The sequence below is a fragment of the Boleophthalmus pectinirostris genome, unplaced genomic scaffold (assembly GCF_026225935.1).
Source record: "Boleophthalmus pectinirostris isolate CB_2022bp ecotype Guang Dong unplaced genomic scaffold, ASM2622593v1 HiC_scaffold_7, whole genome shotgun sequence".
NCBI classification, from domain to species: domain Eukaryota; kingdom Metazoa; phylum Chordata; class Actinopteri; order Gobiiformes; family Gobiidae; genus Boleophthalmus; species Boleophthalmus pectinirostris.
The window spans coordinates 5,199,921-5,217,362 of NW_026571473.1; the positions used below are offsets into that span (position 1 = coordinate 5,199,921).

At 38.1% G+C, this 17,442-nt stretch overlaps 1 pseudogene; it reads right to left on the reverse strand.

Moving 5' to 3' along the window:
• The window catches only part of LOC110160237 (contactin-associated protein-like 4), a 513,033-nt pseudogene that overhangs the window by 246,380 nt on the left and 249,211 nt on the right, over positions 1-17,442 (reverse strand).

Below are 17,442 nucleotides of genomic sequence, written 5' to 3' on the forward strand. Positions count from 1 at the left end.
GGAGGGTTAAAATTTTAGGGTCAAATATTTCAGAGTTGTTTTTAAACACCAAAAGTGTTATTTTAAATATTTGAAGGTAAAATGGGGGTTGGAGTAGAGCCCGACCGATATGGATTTTGTTGTGGCCGATATGAAACTGATATAATGGGGGCTGGAGCTGCCGATATAATCGCTGATATATTTAGTGATGTAAAAATTCACAGTAAATCCTGAATTGTTTAAAGAACGTAGGTTTGGCTCTGGTGGATTCTAAATTGGGTTTATTTAGGCAACATTTATTGTTATTCTGCCTCTTTACGTCATATTTACAGACAGTAGATTGGCCTAATGGCATTTTTGCATCTTTTTGCATCACATTCTAGCTACTAGTGATGGGTGTTCCAGTTTTTTTTTGGAGAACCGGCTCTTTTGACTCGGCTCACTAAAGCAACTGGCTCTTTCGGCTCCCAAGCGACTCTTCAGATTGTTTTGTTGCAAGCGGGTCTAAAGCAGAACGGAACCAGGACTGAAAAAGGACTAAACCAGGACTGAAACAGATCTAAACCATGTGTAAAACAGGACTAAACCAGAACTGAACCAGGACTGAGTGTCGGGACTCGGTCTCTATCTCTCTATACGCCTCTGTGTGTTGTTTCGCTAAATCAGGATAACTCTACAAAGTGTTATCTGTTTACTCTCAAAACGTGAATATAACTCTGGATTTTGGGGTTAAACAGAAACTTTGGTCCAGTCTTACTTCATTAACATTTCCAAAAATGTTAAATTAACTCTAGAACAGATTGGACTCATATAAACTCTGAGAAAATGTTCAAATTGATTCTGTGAGAGTCAATTTTAACACTCCACTTTTTGCTGTGTACAAATATGAACCTTAGAGGAGTTTTGCGATGTATAAAACATAAAATGAATAAAATAAACTTTGAAAATGAAATAAGGCATAGAAAAACATCAATGTATCCAAAGTAAACTATATATCCAGCTGTCCTACAATCTCTATATTTAAACAAAAATTACAAATAGAAAAATAAATATACTGATTTATATAAAAAATATCCCAAAATAAAACTTTGACTGAGCTTGGAGATCATTTGACACAAAAATCTAAATTGTGATCAAATTTCAATTAATTGCACAGTCTTAGGGGCCGTCCACACAACAACATTTTTTGGTTAAAACGAAGAAGTTTGTATTTGTTTTGGCCTTTCATCCACAGGGAGCCGGCGTTTTGGGTGGGCGAAAACTGAGTTTTTTGAGAACAGGTTCCAGAGTGGAGAAATCTGAGAACGCCGGCGTCGTGTTGTCGTGTGGACGAGCAAACCGCAGCTTACGCAGCGGAAACAAGTTCTTTCTGTGACTTATGTTTAACTTTAACAGATGTATTACATCATTTTCACTCAGTGCTCCATTGTCGTGTAAACGTGAATATTTACTGATCCAGCATGTGTGTGGACGCGATTTTTTTCAACCCCCAAAGAAAAAAATCCAGGAGTGTTGTCGCGTGGACGTAGCCTTAGAGTGAGGGGCCTTCTTCAGTGTGTGCAGGTTTAGTGCAGCTCTTTATTTTACACTCATTTCACTCATGTATAGTACTGAATTTATGCTGGTCATTTTATTCATGTTGGTCACGTAATTTATGTCGCTACCGTTGTGATGAAAAGACTGGAAAGTGTTTGTCTTTTGGACGCATGCTCATTCAACTTTATGTTGCAGTAACCTGGATACTGTGTATATATGCCACAGTATTCCCGGCTACTATCGGAATATCCCAGCTACAGTATCCCAGTTTCACATAAACAGGATACTGCGTTATTCGGGATACTGAAACCTGGATACTGTGTTTACATGCACCATGACGAAACCGAGATATTAAAAAAACAATCAGAACCGGGACACTGATGTGTATGTAAACCAGAGGTGGGACCAAGTTGTTGTTTTGCAAGTCTCAAGTCTTTGACCGCAAGTCCGAGTCAAGTCCCAAGTCAAATACAAGTAAGTCCAAGTCGAGTCTCGAGTCATTCGCTCATAAGTCCAAGTCAAGTCCGAGTCGTCTGCTTTGAGCTTCAAGTCATTTCAAGTCTTTAAACCAAAGTTCCAAATATAGCTTAGATTTTTCCAATTTATATGAATTTTAAGATAAACTGTACTTATACTAAAGTCATAGTATATTTATATAAGAGTATTTCTAAAGTATATAAGAGTTGCCGAAATTAATTTAGTTAATATTTCCTTTTTAAATGTCTTGACACGATCATTACGGTCAGAATAAAAAGAATTCAAATTTAAAAGTGCTTCTCAAGTCTTCTCAAGTCACAGGCCTCCAAGTCAAGTCCCAAGTCTTAGTCCATTTTATCAATTCAAGTCTGAAGCCCTAAAAATAGTGACTCAAGTCTGACTCGAGTCCCAGCTCTGATGTAAACACACTCGATAAGAAAACACGATGGGCGACAGTAACTCAGCTGGTAAAATAATAAATAATTATGCACTGGATTTATATTTTACTTTTTAAGACACTCAAAGACGCTTTACAAACACATAAGCAGTGTTGGGAAGGTGACTTTTAAAATGTATTCCCCTACAGATTACAGATTACATACCCCAAAATGTAGTTTGTAATGGAATTAAATTACTTAAAGTGAGTAATGTAATCTGAATACTTTAGATTAGACAATAAAAAACCCAGACTTTACTGAACCATATTAAAAATATTATTGATAAAAGAGAAGGAGACATGGTCCACACAGCAGGATTTAATCCTGTTAAATCCTGTTTTAGACCTCGTTTAGACCTGGTTTGGATCTGGTTTAGATTTGGTTTAGTCCTGGTTTAGTCCTGTTAAATCCTGGTTTAGTCCTGGTTTTAGACCTGGTTTAGTCCTGGTTTAGTCCTGGTTTGGACCTGGTTTGGACCTGGTTTAGACCTGGTTTAGACCTGGTTTAGTCCTGGTTTAGTCCTGGTTTAGACCTGGGTTTAGACCTGGTTTAGTCCTGGTTTAGACCTGGTTTTAGACCTGGTTTAGTCCTGGTTTAGTCCTGGTTTAGACCTGGTTTAGTCCTGGTTTAGTCCTGGTTTAGACCTGGTTTAGACCTGGTTTAGACCTGGTTTAGACCTGGTTTTAGACCTGGTTTAGACCTGGTTTAGACCTGGTTTAGTCCTGGTTTAGTCCTGGTTTAGACCTGGTTTTAGTCCTGGTTTAGTCCTGGTTTAGTCCTGGTTTAGACCTGGTTTTAGACCTGGTTTAGACCTGGTTTAGACCTGGTTTTAGACCAGGTTTAGACCTGGTTTTAGACCAGGTTTAGACCTGGTTTAGTGTCTGGCAATGAGTGGAATTACCAAAAAAAAAAAAACAGCAAAATCCTGCTGTGTAATCCATTTATTTCAACAAAGTAACTGTAATCCAATTACCACTCACTGAAACAGTAACTGTAACTGAATACAGTTACTCATAATTTGTACTCTGATTACTTAACGCTGGTACATGTAATCTGTTACTCCCCAACACTGCACATATGAAGCAACACTGTAGAAAACAATGTAGGGAAACATGGGGGGAAGCCAGACTGAACAAAAGTTAAGTGTAGGTACAGCGTTTATCCAGTGATCTGAAGGTTGGCAGTTCGAATCCCACTCTCGATATAAAACCTCAGTATCTGTGTACTCTGGAGTATGAGTGTCTTGAAAGTGGAAAAGCGCCGTATAAAACTGTGACCATAAAAGCGCTGTATAAATTGCTATTATTCTGATGAATATTCAGTAAACTGTACTTGAAAGCCCCATCAGCCCCTCCCATGATTCCAGGTTGAGTTTGAAGCCCTGACAGGAGGAGCTTTGGTTGGAGACATCTCTGACAGCTTCAGGTGAGGAGCTGTGAGCCTCAGGAGCCTCTTCAGATCTGAGCCTGTCTTCTCTTCACATCGCTCACACTTTTACCTTTGTGACGACACTTTTTTCTCTTTCTCAGATTCGGGAAGTTTTTATGAAATATGATTTAATTATTGATACGAACTTGAACTGAACTGTATTGTGTGTGAAATGGTAAAGCTGTCTTTTTTTTACAGTACAGTACATACAGATTTTCAGATTTCACTTGAAAACGTGAAGTTAAAATCAAGTTTGTAGTGGACAGAAAATCTAATTGGATCATTTAAAGAAGGTGTATTCTCCAAAATCGATTTTTTTGAGTTTTCTACCATGTTATAACTAGGGTTGGGTATCATTAAGAAGTCGCCGATATGATACAGACCTCGATATATAGGCCACAATACGTTTTTCGATACAGTGCACTTTCGATTCAGTACGATTTGATACAATGTATATCAAATCGATTCAATATGGTTCCGTGAAAAACAATCAAATAAATAAATAAATAAAGGCTGTGATATTAAAAAGCAAGTTTTTGAGCAAAATTTGTGAAAAGTGAATATGAAAAACACCCATTTTACTCAAAACTGTGAAAATGTCAACACTATTGTAGCTCTTACACAAAATTATTTATTAAAATATACCTGAAGTCAAGTCTTGATGATATATCGATACAGCAGCCCATGATATCGATACTGTATCATCAAATTAAACAATACAATATATCAATATTTCAATATTTTTGCACAGCCCTAGTTATAATATTGTTCCCTCATCAAAAACATGCCTGGAGAGGTTTTAGATAGAGTCATCCATGCATGTTTGAGTCATTTAGCGATCTCTCCCAGACCCAATTCACACTTTAAGATTTGTACAAGCTCCCACATGACAATTCTTCATAAATGTACAAAAACATGATACAAAACTGTACACAACAACTTGACAAACCTGATGCGACGTGCAGTACAGTCGTCCCTCACTATGACGCGGTTCACCTTTCGCGGCCTCGCTGTTTTGCATGTTTTTGTGTTGTTGTTGTTTTTTTACAGGGTATGAATGTGCATTGTGTTCCTCCCCCTGCGTCCTGATTGGCTAAGAGACTGTAGACAATAGGCGAGTTTCAGCTGACGTCATTGTTATTAAAAGCCCGCGTTGCATGCTGGGAAATATTGTGGTCAGACGTAAGAAACACGGTAGCGTCAAACACAGTGCGTAACCTTGCGTATTTCTCCCCGATAATGGTAAATTCCTGCTGCATAATCGGATGCACAAATAGAAGCATGGAAGAAGGAAAATGTCTTTTTCATATTCTGAGTGAAAAAAACCACTAACGGTGAATTAAACGACTTTCAAACATTCGCAGAGCAAACGTAGAAGATCCTAACAAACCATGGACTCCAACAAGTTCAACAACACATCGAGACTCTTGGAGGTTTTCATCTTTTCTGCTGTGAATGGCCCAGGAGTTTCCACCAAGTCATTGTGGATATCGCCCAAGTGAATATTTGTCCAGGTAGTTGGCAATTCTGACCAGAAATTTGGTTTGGTCCACCTTTTGTCGGGGTTGAAAAGGGTGATTTGGCTCCATCGATGCTTATGACCAATTTCTGGTCAAATGGTCTTGGGTCCTCTGCCGTTAGAGTGGATAAATAACTGGGATCAATACCCTTTACGTGTTTTCTCACTCCGTCTGTCATGTTGAATTAGTTTTTCTTGCCGCCGAACCAAAATAATTCCCAGCATGCAACGCGCGCTTTTGTCAACAATGAAACTCGCCTATTGCCAATCACTCTCCTCTGTGTTATGTCTCCTGTACAGTACAGAATGTGTTCAGTTTGTCAGATTTACATAAATGTTGGATCTGTAGCAGTGTGTTCTGAAGTGAAGTAGTTCTGAAGTGTTGAATGTTTGCAAGTTTTCTCCCCGACAAAACCCACAATGTCGACGAAACATTTGGCACCCAAAAGGCAGAGGAAGATGTAACCATCACAAAAAAAGTTGGACTTCTGGACACGCTGAAGGAAGGTAGACGTTACACAGCTGTAGGCGCCATTACAGAATAAATAAATCTTCGGTTTGTTACATAAAGAAGGAGGAAAATAACAAAAGGACGACAGCAGCAATAAGTTTTAAGAAGGATGCAAAAGGGTTGTACCTGTTCTGTCTGAGAAAAGTGTGTGGTGGTTGGTTTACAGACTTAAAACAGATAGAATAATTGTAAAATATAAAGCTGATACTTCGCGGATTTCGCCTATTGCAGGTTATTTTTTTTAGAACGTAACCCTTGCGATAAACGAGGGACCTTTGTAGTTTCATTAGCAGGTTTTTATTAGCTGATTGTGTTGTGATAGCGCACTGAAAGTGGAGTCACTTAGCACCGAGAGAGGAGACTCAATGCCTTGAATACAGGAGAATAAAGATTTCTCAAACTTGCATGAATCACTCTAAATTCAAAAGGGTAAATGAGAAAAGGAACAATTATCGCATGCTTAAAAGTGCTGAAAATGTCTCCTTTAAAGGTCCTGTTTAAAGCGAATTTAACTTTTCAGCCACGTCGTTTCACCGTGAACGAAGTGCAAATTAAGCGCATTTTTGTCGAAAGGTTGGCTGTAATTGGCTTTTGTTCTGAAACCAAAATGACTGCTCCTCTCAGATACAGAAATTGACCAGCGATCGAAAAGATAATAACATTAGACGGGCTGTAACGCGCTGCTAAACGGTCGATATTCTTAGCGCGTTTAGTCCGTTACCTCCAAAGTAGAGCTGAGTGTTGGCGTGTAGAGACAGAGGCGCGGTGAGGGCGGCCGTAGCTCCGGTGTTCTGATCCACGTACACGCTGACAGAGTCCAAAGTCAGGCTCAGAACCACCGAGTGCCACTGTCCGTCACTCAGACCAGAACCTGAACACAAGACAAGAGAAGAAGAAGAAGAAGAAGAAGAGAGGAGAGGGATGAGGAAGGAGGGTAAAGTGAAACATGGAGTATGACACAGTAAAAGTAGAGACTGAACTGATAAAGGCAATAATGAAACTTGAAAGGTGCATTGTTCAACTTTTCTGGAGATGGAGTCGTAATTGTTCCTTCTGGAATGTTAGAAAGTGTGACATTAAACAGCTCTACTTTACATTTATTCAATTACAGGTGGTTTTACAGTTCAAAAGTACCTAGAAAAACTGGTATTCTGACTGAGCGGGATCGCCTCTCCACAGATCTGACCTGTAACTTGCTCTGGTTTGGTCTCCATGAAGATAAAAAATATTGATAACATTTTATAATAACTACACCTTATTTAGCCTTAATAAAGCATGAACAAAGATTTAATTAATAATGATTCACGCTCAATGTTGGGGAGTAACAGATTACATGTACCAGAGTTATGTAATCAGAGTACAAATTATGAGTAATTGGATTACAGTTACTTTGTTGAAATAAATGGATTACAAGGTGGGATTTTCCTGTTTTCACATTTTGGGCTAAACCAGGACTAAACCAGGACTAAACCAGGAATAAACCAGGTCTAAACAACATGACACTAACAGTAGGTGGACATAATTGAAGGCAGCAGTGATCTCATATAAAAATCTTTTCTCTATCAATAATATTTTTTAATTTGGTTAAGGAAAGACTGGACTTTTTATTGTGTTTTATCAGATTAAACATTTTATGTGAAGATTCTAGTCTTTGTTACTTTACAGTAAACAAAAGTCTGTTCATGGAGACTTGGGCTCAACAGTTTGAAGAGAACAAACATGAATTTTCAGGATGTGGTTGATACATTCATGTAGTTTTAAAAAAAAACATGATAATATCAAGTAATCCAAAGTATTCAGATTACATTACTCACTTTAAGTAATTTAATGAATTACGTTACAAACTACATTTTGAGGTATGTAATCTGTAATCTGTAGGGGAATACATTTTAAAAGTCACCTTCCCAACACTGTTCACGCTTAGTAACTACTTAATTACTACCTGAATCAGCACTTAACTTGCACTTGCAATTGACCTCTGTTGTAAATAGTTACTCAATACTTCTTAATTACTCATGAACTAACCATTTGCATGTTTACAAATGTATATTTAAGTACACATTTGAACATTTATTAATGATCAGTAAGTTATGAGAGAATGATTTACTAATAATACAATGTAATGATCATTCAGGCAGCTGTTATCTGTTAGTTAAGTCTTTCTGAGAGTTTTTCTAAAGTGAAGACTAATTATGTTTATTAAACATTTGTTAAGGTTGGTCAAATTCCAGAGAAACAATAATGCATTACTAGTAAATCATTCTCTCATGGTTTAATAATCATTAATAAATGCTCCAATTTGTACTTAAATATACATTTACAAATGCACACACAAATGGTTAGTTCATGAGTAATTAAGTAAGAAATACTTATGAGTAACTATTTACAGCACAGGTGAATTAAGTGTAAGTTAAGTGCTAATTCAGGTAGTAATTAAGTAGTTACTAAGTATGAATCATTATTAATTAAGTCTTTGTTCATGCTTTATGAAGGCTAAATAAGGTGTAGTTATAATAAATGTTTCCAAAATATTTAATGCCATACTGTGAAACATTCCAGACAAAGCAATAACATCTCCATGGAGAAAAGCATTTGACGGACCCTTTACCAGAAAAGTTACACAGTGCAAAAGTGCAATGGAATGCAAGGTCTGTCTTCATGGAGACCAAACCAGACCAAGTTATAAATCAGATCTGTGGTGAGGCGACCCTGCTCACAGTCAGAATATCTGTTTTTCTTGATATTTTTGAGCTATAAAAGCACCCGTAATTGAATAAATGTAACATAGAGCTGTTTAATGTCATAGTGTGGAATGTTCCAAACAAAGCAATTGCATCTCCATGGAGACAAGCAGGTGACGGACCCTCTACCAGAAAAGTCACACAATGCACCATGGAGTGTTAAGTCTAAAGATTGTGTAGCTCTAACGAACACAATCTTTAGTGAACAAAGTGAATATTCATCTTAAAGCTGCTCTATGTAACATTTCTGGTGGAGGGGTTGCCACCTCCTCATCTCCATGGAGATGTCACTCATTCCCTCACTGAAAGAAGTCAGGCTGCCAATTAATGCCAGCAGCCAGTCCTGCCCCCTTCAAGACGCACACACCACATTTATTTGTGGCCATACGAGTTTGTCAAAGTCTGATCCTATCAGATCTCAGAAGCTCAGCAGATCTGGATCTGGTCTGGACTTGGATGGAGACACTGGGAAAATCAGGAGCCACAGGAGGCGCCAGTCACAAAAACTGTTGTTGTGTCCTTAGGCAAGACACTTCACCCCCATTGCCTAGTATGAAAGTGGTGTGTGTGTGAGTGATGGTGGTGGTCAGAGGGGTCGATGGCACAGATTGGCAGCCTCACTTCCATCAGTCTGTCCCAGGGCAGCTGTGGCTACAATAGTAGTTTACCACCACCAAGTGTGGAGTGAATGAATAATGCTCTGTCAAGTGTCTTTGTGGCATATCTGTTGGAAAAGCGCTATATAAAAATAAACTTACTTACTTACTTACTTATACTCGGTAAAGTGTATTGGGTAAAGTGTCTTGCCTAAGGACACAACAGTTTCTTCCAGCCCCTGGTATTCCCAGCTGTGTCCCATCCAAGTATTAACAGGAGGTCACTGACATAAAGGTCTGTCCAAAACAATAATATCTCCATGGAGACAAGCAGGCGAACCCTCTACCAGGAAAGTTACACAGTGCACCTTTAAATACTGTAATTATTTGAGTATTTAAAGGGTCCATATTACACTATTTTCTGATGTTTTTGTTATAATGTCGTTTGCTCATCATAAACCTGGAGTTGTGTTTTGTTCACAAACCCTGCAGATTTAGGCTGAGGTCTTTTCTCAAAGCCCTGTTCCACCTTGTGATGTCATGTGGTAATACAGGAAGTGCTTTTACTAGAATCATTTGGATGATTTCAGCCCTGGAAATGCCAATCTCTCCTGATCTACAGCTAGAAGGAACTGTTAAGATGCTTCATGACATCACAAGGTGGAACATAGTATTTTGAGCTTTGGAGATGTACACATTATGATAAAGAATTACTCAAACAAGTGTGAATGAAACAAAACATGACTCCTGGTTTGTTTTTGCGGACTTAACAACATTTTAACATGGATTTAAAGTTCACCAGAGTCACTTTTTCATAATAAAAGACCTCACACACTGGTTACATCTTTATACGTCCCACCTGCGCTCAGCTCCACCAGGCTCCTCTGCTGTCTCTGCACCAGGAGCTTCAGTCTGGCCTCGCTCACGTACAGCCACGCAGCGCCCCCCAGCTCCGAGAGGGCAAAGGTCACCAGGAGCCCCGCCCTGTTCCACGTCCGCATCTGCATCTCCACGGTAACCGGCCCTGACCCCGCCCGCGGCAACGACAGAGACAGGAAGCTGAGCGGGTCGCTGAACGTCACGGCAACGGAGGTCGGCTCAGAGCACGAGAAGGTGACATTGCCCTGAAGAAGGAGAAATGAGTTATAATTAATTCAGAAGTTTATCTAATCCTACCTTAGGCACAGTTAGCTCAGTATTTTTTCTGTGGATATTTATCACATACAAAGATATGAATTATTTACAAAATTCTCATTATAAAAAGCAACTAAAACAACTTGGTAATAGAAGCAGATCCACATTCCTTTTTTTTAATATATATAACAGTGGCACATTTTGTAACCCTATGTGCATGGAGTCAAAGATTTCCAACATATGTACAGGGCTGTGGGCGGGGATAAGGGGTAGGTGAGAACAGACATTTTTCTGGGCACTGAAGTATCAAATGATTCCACAAACATGCATGAATCACTCACAATACAGCTCTGAGTAAGATGATGATATAATGACATGTCGCATTTCATGGAAAAATACCACTGTCACTTCATTCTACTGCGCATGTCTCCTGCACAAAGAGCCTCTGTCCTGTCTGTATCATGTCAGTCGATCGCACCATTACTTCTTTAACACTGAAAATTTAAACAAACTTATAAAGACGACTGAGAAGACTGAACACAAATGTCCCCAAAAAGAAAATCATATTTTGCAGATTATAAACTGCAAGTCGTGAAATCTGCAGCTGAAAACAGTAATCGAGCAGCAGAAAGAAAGTTTGGAGTGAGCGAGAAACTTGTGACACCAGGGAGGATGCACCATGAAACTTTCCTGAAGTCACTGGATGGATGGACAAAGTCTGGACTTCAGTGACACTGAAACCATCCTGTCAGGATTCAGAAAGACCCGAATAATTCTAACTGGAACTGATGCTGAGTCTGACGACAGCGACACAGAAGAGGAAGCGTCGCTCTGTTTACCTCCGGAGGTCGAGGAGTTGCTCAGAAGTGACACCGAGGATGAAGAATTGAATGAATTTAGTGATTTGGAGTGAGATGGAGAGTTTGGTAAACTTGTTCTGTTCTGTTGTTTATGTTATAGTTTATCTGAAGAGCTGTTCATATTAGGGATGGGCATTCGATGAAATTTTCTTAATCGATCGTCGAAAGAATTAACGATCGATTAATCATTAACATTTTTATATTAAAATGATCATCATTATTATTACTATCTGCACTACTAATCTGCATAAATAAATTCAACTTTACGACATATAAACCGTAACGACTCTAGAGCCACATCAGCCCGTTTGACATTATAATGTGTTTAATTCAGTTTTGTTCAACTCTCACAGAAACAAAACTTAAAACTGCATCGCTAATTTGCATAAACTAAGTGAAGATAAAAACTACAGCTCTTGTGTCGCTGCTGTGGTTCAACTTCTGTCGGATTAAAAGACATGAATCAGGTGAATACAGGTCAGTGTGACCAGATTTGTGTTTGTCAAAACCAGGACAGCGTACGGGGGGAGGGAGGTGGGGACTCGTCATCGACAATGAGCGACTCTCACCTGGTAAAACTTTTTCCCACTGGACACCGAAACATATTGTTCACTGTGCACATGGACTCACACTTGTCCTGAACGCAACGGAAAGGATGGAATTTCTTGTACAAGTCATTGTTGCACATTGTTCGCATTTGCACTTCGGCACGTTGCAGACTGACCCACTGTTTATGTCTCGCTCCTTCTGAGTGCAGAGACACATGTACAGACCTGTTTGGTCACACTACGCACAGCAACCTACATTCGGCTTGTCGATAAAATGAACGTAATCGATGAAATTCTTAATGATCAATTATCGATTAATCGACTAATCATGCCCATCCCTAGTTCATATGTGACGTTAAGTCTGTTGTTCTCTCTTCTATTGTTATTACTAGAACTTGACTTTCAACATGAAATGTCTGTTTCTTGGTCTCTGATTTTATTAAATTAATTTCCCCCAAAAAGTGCGACTTATATATGTTTTTTCTTCTTCATTATGCATTTTTTGGCTGGTGCGATTTATAGTCCGGAGCGACTTATAGTCCGAAAAAAACAGTAATTATGAGGCTTAATAGTTAAATAAAATCATCCTTCTGTGAATATTAAACGGCATTGTTCCTAAAACCGTCATTGCATCATCAAACAAAGCATTTTTAATGAAGTTTAGGGCAGCAAGATGAATCCCTGTTGAATCAAATTATAATTTGAATGGACACAATTAGCAAATTGCAAAGGCTGCAGTTTTTGATGTACAAACTGTTCTGAAATGTACTGTTCTGAAAAATTTATTCTTGTATTTGTCAGTTCAGATTTCAGTCTTTTTGTCATTTCTCCAGTGAAATTTGAACAGTATCCTTTCATTAAGTCAGAAATTGGAAATCTAATCACAATCATAAGCATCAAAAAATTACAATTTGATATTTTCTTATGGTAACTGATGAACATTCCTCCATAAATATACACGTAGAACACCCCCATCATGATGTCAAGGCAAAGTAACAACAGACCAATAATAATATTTACAGATGGGGTTAGTTAAAATAAATATTAGTAAAATGTAGATTTTTGTTGTTTTTAATAATAATGTGGTTAGTCTTAAATGTCAGTTTTCCAGACATATCATCGTTCCCATGGCAACAACATGAATGGCTGCTCCTGTGGCTACACAACTGACACACTGAGCAGTTTCTTGAAATTTTTTTTTTGTTCTTCTAAGCTCAGTTTTTAACATGATACTGTTGGATTTTGATCAACTAAGAAGTGCATACTGAGACTGTTGCCTGAGACAGAAAGGCGAGTGAGAAGAGCAGTTAAACCTTGTTTTCTTTTATGATGAATCTGAAGGAGCTATTTATCTATATCTTATCTACTTTATATCTAAGTGAATATTAAATGCCATTGTTGCTAAAACCAAAAACAGTTTTTTAATGAAGTCTAGAGCTGCAAGATTAAATGCAATCACAATGTAGTTAAGATCTGTACAAACATGTTCTGAAATGTGATTCTTGTATTCATTTGTCACTTCATATTTCTGTCTTTTTGTCAGTTCTCCTGTGAAATTTGAACAGTTTCCTATTATTAAGTCATATATATACTAAGGTGGTCGAAAGGTTGGCTGTAATTGGCTTTTTTTTTTTTTTAAGATTCTCTTGATTAGAATTTGGTTCCACATCTGGTCAAAATATGTTCACATTTTATGCAAATTAATTAATATTTAGAGGTTGCTCAAGACATTTGAAAACTGCCCTGTAGGACCTTTACTATAACATAGAATCACATAAATAAAATCAAATATTCAAATCATTTGTTATTTTATTCTGCAAACATAAACTGAAACTTGCATAAAAATGACTTGGTTGTGTGTTTGTTGGCGTCACTAAAGATGTGTCTGCATCTTTGACACCTGCAGTAGACCCTGTTTCTGATCTTCATTCTTGGTTTGGCTACAGTTAAAATAATCTTCACCTCCTTTCAGTAACATCATGGTTGTGCAGGTGTGAGTGTGGCCATAGAACCTGAGGCAATCGTGCCTGAGCACGGCACAGTGCTAAAGTCTAGTGTGAGTGTGTCCTTAAAAAGAAAAATAACACAATAGTTACTTTCCCTGGTAACTAGTTACTTTTATAGTGGAGTAACTCAGTTACAAACTCAGTTATTTTTTGGGAGAAGTAACTAGTAACTGTAACTAATTCCTTTTTCAAAGTAACGTGCCCAACACTGCTGAAAACACAAAATTACCAGGAAACTTCAGGCAGCTTGAGCGACCTCTAAAACATCTCCTTTTTCTTCCAAAATTCTTCGTAAATCCTCTTTTAGTACTAAAACCTAATGCAGGGTTCTAATGGAGGTTATCTGAAACTTTATTTTTACCATGTTTTGATGGACCAGTCTAATATAAACTCTCAATCACAAGCACCACAAAATTACAAATAGATATTTTTTAAGAAAGAATTTAAAAACAGAGGTGCACTTCAGCAGATAGTTTGGATAAAAAAAAAAATCATCCTTCAACTTTTAATCCGAGTCATTTTCCGCGTGTCCCCCTTTCTCCGAGCGGATGGGACGATGGCGCATGAATATGGATCAGTCTATGGGCTGACTCAGAGGTGTCAGGGAGGTCTAGTACCAAAAGGACACCTGTAAAAATGCATTACCATACTGATGACGGGGGAGACGAGGAGAGACGGTGACACCCATGGGAGCTCCAGCACCCCAGGGTCAGCCAGGGTTTAATCCCACTGAAAGCGCTCAAAGTTAAAGAGGTGGTTGGACATTTGGGCTTGATGAGGTACTTGGAAAGGAAAGTTATATTACATTTAGGAGATGATGACAGATCCATTTTAGGCGCAAGTGTCACTGAAAATGGTGTTGGATTTTTAATACGTTTTTAAGCAGCTCTGGTGAAAATGTGAAGGATTAAAGGTGCGCTGTGTCACTTTTTTGTGTCACCTACTTGTTTCTATGGATATATGCCATTGCTCTGGCTAGAATATTCCACAGTGTGACATTAAACAGCTCTCCTTTACATTTATTCAATTACAGGTGGTTATCTCCCCCACTTCCTTTAAGTTGCAGGGTCACCGTGTCACTTCCTCCTCCGCTCCGCTGTGGCTGTGACGTGGTCTGGGCCTCGGCAAACAATCCCAATAAACTTTTAAACTATGAATCCTACAACATCCACAATTAGGTGAGTGTTTCGCCACATTATTAGAACACTGCCGATTTCATAATCACTCTCAAGAATTCCGCTAAACTACTTAATTCTGTAAAAATCGCTAATGCCACATCTCCGATTCTCATAGAGCCTCCATATAGATTTGTACAAACTGGGCCGTGTTTGGAGAGAAGATCACAAAGAGAAATTCAAAGGTACCTGATTTTCCTTTTGTAATAATAAGAAAGCCGAAATGAAGGTAAAGGATTGATTAATTTAGTCGCTAAGTTTATCTTCGCGACTTTGATTAATTTGTGCAGTTTTAGCGTGTTTTTCCGTATTTGCGAAAACTCCGGTGGAGTTCGTCTATTTGAATTGAGGGTAGCTACGCACTTTAGTTTGAAACATATTGATATTGCGCAATATTTGAGTTTATCGGCCTCTGCTTGGGCATGTTTGCTAATTCTTTGATTTAAGTGCACTTAATTATGATCAACTTACTGAATTTATTTTACTTATTGACTTAATCATTATTAACTTACTTAATGACTTATTGAATTGAATTGATATTGATTTTTTTCACTTACTGACACTGAATTCATTCATTCATGAATTGAATATTAATTGTAATTAATTAATTGTTGAAACCATTAATCCTTATGGACTTTTTGGGTCATTAGTCTGACTACATTTGATTTATTTATTTATTGTTATTGTGTATTTTGATTAATGAATTAACTGACTGATATTTTGAATGTCTTGATTCACTTATGCTTGTATGTTTATGCATACAGAAGACCTATTAATGTATTATTTAAATGATATTCATTTGTGTTTTTTTGGCCTTTTAGGTCAGGTTTTTTTTCTATGGACTGACTGAACTCCAGCTTCGCAGAAACTCTCATCTCAACTAGAAAGTGAATGATGGCGATCTTACCCAAACCCTGAACTTAGATTAACTTGAATCAGAATACCAATAAACTGGACTGTTTTTCATTTTTTCATTTTGTTTTTGTTATTGTTGTGCTCTGTAAAAACATTTCTTTCAATATACTTCACCCAACTTCAAATTTCTGTCGTCTCTTCATTCACACTCAGGCTCCTAAAAGAACATTCTTCTGATGCAGCCTTTGTGGCCGTAATCTGCCCGTAGCCCTAACACATTTGCGTTACAAATACCTAGAAAAACAAACATTCTGACTGTGAACGGGGTCGCCTCTCCACAGATCTGACTTGATCTGGTTTTGTCTCCATGATGACAGAAAAGTTTAACTCTTCAAGCCCGATGGATGAGAATATGTTTTATATAACTGCGCATAGCTTTAACCATAAAAGACAGAAACTTACTTTTACTTTCTGACAGTTGAGGCTTTCCAAGAATATTCCGAGCATTATCCTACGTCACACGCTTCGAGATGACATCGGGAAAACGAGTGTCCAATAACTTTGTTTTCCTCCAAACTCATTCGCTCCGTCCATTTTGATTGGGCCAAACTTTGCCAAAGAGTGTAGTGAGTCAAAATGGTCGATGCTCTGAGCGTCTGTGTTCGTAACAATTGAAAAAGTCACTCTAAGTGCACTGTGACAATTATTCTGTGTTGATCATGCTGATTCACCCAATATTTTGTACCTTGGAATGACAACAGGGAAGAAAACATGCTGTCTATCTCTGGTTCAATAAAAAGACATGTTATTCTGTACTTTGAAATGCTACAAAGCAGAAAACTGACGGATGTGGACCCCGTGGCATGTACCCACCCATTATAAAGAGTACCAGGTCAGCATTATTGTACATTTTCTTGCTGTATATGTTAAATCAACAAGTTAATGTTCTGTCAGATGACTAGTATAAAGCTACCTCACTTTCTGGGTTTTGTCAGAGACGTCGTCCCGGGGTGACAGTTGTACTTTGTGATCAACTGGAATCTCTGTGACCTGCAAATGCTAATAATAAAGTGGCCTGTGCTCAGATCCTTCCATCTCTTGTGCTTTTTCCTAGGAAGGACACGCACTGAATTCTTCCGAAAAGCTCACAGCACTTATTTATTTATCTTGGTCTGTGTAATTGTGCATCCCTTGTTATTTTTATTTGAAAGGTTTAGTTCAGTCAAAAATGTCCAAATCCAAATGTAATAAACTCCATGGAAATGCAGGAGGTGATGTGACACCAGCTGTTTCCACGACTGACACCAGGAAAGTCATGAGGCTGTTGCACTTTTCTCTTTTTTTTTTTGTTTTTTGTTTTTGTGTTTTTTTTTTTTGTTTTCAGGCAATAAAAATATTTTTTGCTTACTTAGACTTGATATTTTGCCCTTTTGTAGCTAAGGTCCTAAATCAGGAGTGCCCAAACTTTTTTCATCGAGGGCCACATATGTAAACACAGATGAAGCAGAGGGCTGATCGAGGGCCACAGACTGGAGCTCAGTACAGGGAATCATTGAAATATGTGCATGTTTAACATGTTAGAATGAGCCATCAGTCTTTAATCATGCTAAGATCCTTAAAACCACACACTAAATATTAAA